Here is a 3,348-nt window from a genome sequence, read left to right as displayed (position 1 = left end):
CTCAGGCTTGCGACACGTTTGTATTTCCTGGATTGTTTTTGTTAACAGACCCCCCATACTAGCATGTACACGCATACCCAATGGTTTTATAAACACAGTTAAGCATATGATAATTGTTATTTGACTTCAACATATCGCCCGTATTGCTACAGATTTATCATTTGAGAGTAAACAATCATGAGCATCCGGCTGAGGGTATCCGCATTTATGCCCTTCACACCAGCAGTAATAGTCACGCTTCAACCATGTTTTCGCAACCGATGCCACAAAAGCTTGAACCGTTACAGTCTCCAAAAGGGTTATATTTTCTTCCTCATCAGAACTTTCAAAACGTTTCAAAGTATTGCATTTCTTACACGTATCACTGTCTGGGAATGCTTTCAAACCTTTTTGAACAGCACACGCAATAATAATTGACTACGTTAAATGCATTGGTCAGGCCCACCGCGCCGTCACGCATATCTGGCGTTTTTTGCAATTCAAAAAAGAAAAAAGTTTAACTCTTGAACATATATTTTCACAGGTTTTTCACACACACACGTCATCATACTTCATTACTTACCATAGAACAAGTTTCAGAACCAGCATCTTCCAGCAAAGAGGCGCTAGTTACGTCCATAAACAACGTGTCTTCATCGGATGCTGTGTCTAACGCCGGGCTCATTGCGGCCTCTGGAAACAGCTGTTCTAAAACATTCATATCCTCATACGGGGACTCCTTAAGAGCCTTAACAGCCTCATCCATATCTACGTAGTCTGCATCGGTGTAGGGGCCATCTACACCAGAGTCGATGATCCCAGGCTGGCTTTCCCACGTCTTATCCATAGCCATTGCGTCATCAGGGGCCCCATTGATGGCTAGCGCCGGTGCCGGCAGACTTTCAGGGCTGTAGTATTTTTGAATGGTTTTCAAATCCTCAGCCTCTGTATTGTCCTTAGAGTAGTAGCTCTAGTGCTTCATAATTCCCGGTATTGCGGTCTTTGAGTTTTCAGGTTTTTTTTCCAAGGCTTCAGGAACGGCTTGTACATCCCCCAATACTCATCTGTATATATACACCCTACACGCCACACCCCCTAAATATGGCCACCGCTCAGACATCATCTCCAGACGCCCCACACTTCTAAACCCAATGCCACACTTCCGGGTCTTTGTAGGGGCCCCCACTGGGGCATCCCCGGATGTCACCCACAAAGATCCGGAGGGGTGGGGGACATACAGTGGAATACCCCTTGGGGCCCCTAGGGACTCCAGGCTTTGAGGGGACCTTCCTGCTAGCCCCCATGATGCCACATCCGGTAGGGCACCCCCGCTAGGGACCAAGTTCCTGTCAAACACACCTACAGCACTTCTGGGTTGGGATTTTTGTCCAGACTGAACTTCCAGTGCAACCCCTATGAGGTCACGCCCCGGAAGTGACATCATAGGGACCGGATAGCCCACCCTAAGGGGGCGTGGAAACCTGTCAAGCCTAGTTTGATGATTAAAGGTATGATGCTTTACTATTCATCTACCCCTAAATTTCTGTTTGGCGAAGCGGCTCACCTGCAGAGAGTTGGAGAGGCCAGGCAAAGGTCTCTAAAAGGGGACTATTTAGGAAGAGAGCGTTGTAGGTAATGCGGGCCCCGGCCCTGCAAAGCCTTGTGGACTATGCAGGGGGACTTGAACTTGATTATTGCAGCTACAGGGAGCCATTAGAGGGATTTCAGTGCGGCCAAATGCGGTCCCTGGGCTTGAGGCCAAGAATAAGTCTTGCGGTTCTGTTCTGGATAAGTTGAAGAGGTTGGAGAGTAGAAGTAGGAATATTGAGAAAGAGACTGTTGCAGTAGTCGAGTCTGGGGAGAAACAGGGCTCTGGAGACAGTGAGCCTCTGGGGGAAAGTGAGAAAAGGCAGAACACCTCTGAGGAGGTGCAGCTGGTAGTGGAACATTTTGCAGATGCTGCTATGGTGGGTACAGCACGATGGTGTGGTACCCCATTTCCTTGCACCAGGTGCTGAGGGGTAGACCACACCATTGTGCTCTTGTGCTGTGGGTTTCTGTGTGCGGGTGAGGGGGGGGGCTGGTAGGGTTGGTGCCTTGAGTATTTTGCCACCTTATGCGAATCCGGGGTAACACACGCACATTATAGAAGTATTTGAATGTAACTACATTTTAATCTAGGACTGAGCTTCCTGTAGCACATGGTCGTTATTCTAGTGTTTGCATTGATGCGCTACAGCAAGGTGATCCTGCAACGGATGAACGTTAAACAGATGTCATTTTTGGAATGTATGCTGTGTGTCTATATGCCCCGGGGTGCATGGTCTACCAGTGATGAACTGGCGCCTGTGCCCAGCCCTGCTAGCTTTGCGGGTCCCTAGTGCCGTGGCAGCGTCGGAAGCAATGTGAGCCAGGTTGGTGTTTTACACATGGTGGTGCTGTGGTGCCGCGCGTGCCCTGGGGGTGGCAACGGGGACGTGTCTGCCTGCCTGCCCACTCACACTCTGCCAGTTTCATTCGGCCCTTGTGCTGGAGTGCCCACGCACTGTTTTCTCGTGTGCATGTGTGTTGCACCACTGTTGAGCTGTTGCCATTTTAAGCACCCACACCCCCTTTTCCTCTGAGGGTGTAGCTCTTTCTGTGGTGTCCTGGTGCTTTGGGGCTATAATGAGCACGCGCTGTCAGACCCGCCCCACAAAGCTATGGGTGTCTCTCCGGTCTCGTTCACTACCCCTGCTCTGAGCGGGCGCTGATGCTGCAGCATGGAGGGGGGGGGGGTGCAGTTTTGCCGTGCCCTTTGCTGTGCACACGTACTCCCACATCCCGCTCAGACCCACCCCTCAGTACCCTCGTGCCGCAGAACTCATTTCCTGAGCCTCTGGGCGCTATGTTGCCGCGTTGCCAAAGGGGTGTTCAGTGGCCGCTGTAAATGTCCCCCATGCTATGTGAGTGTGCCTGGGGTGGGGGGCAGGTCTGCTGTGCCAGTGATGCGCACACGCCCTCCTGCTGCACTGAGCGCACGGGCTCCCCTCCCCGCTCAAGTGTCGGAGGCCGAGGGCTGAGTTGCCCAACCAGGACTCAGGAGCCCCTCCCCTGCCAGCATCTAATCGCTCGCCTCTCTCCCCTCAATATAAAGCGCCGCCCTCAGAGGTTCAGGGAACTGCTCAGGTGAGAGCCACGGCTGCCCACTTCTGCTGCCTCTGAACCTCTGATCCCTCCGCAGCCCCACTCTGACAGGTGCTGGATGGGGCTCCCCCAGACCCTTGGGCTCGCCCCATACTCTTGAGCCCCCCTTTCTCAAAACCTTTGCCTCCCTCGCTCCACGCGTGTATACTTTCTGTAGCCCTGTGCAGCCGGACACGGGGTGGT

The sequence above is a fragment of the Ambystoma mexicanum genome, chromosome 12 (genome assembly GCF_040938575.1).
Source record: "Ambystoma mexicanum isolate Mex_15411 chromosome 12, UKY_AmexF1_1, whole genome shotgun sequence".
In the NCBI taxonomy this organism is placed as follows: domain Eukaryota; kingdom Metazoa; phylum Chordata; class Amphibia; order Caudata; family Ambystomatidae; genus Ambystoma; species Ambystoma mexicanum.
This window is presented reverse-complemented; position numbering follows the sequence as displayed.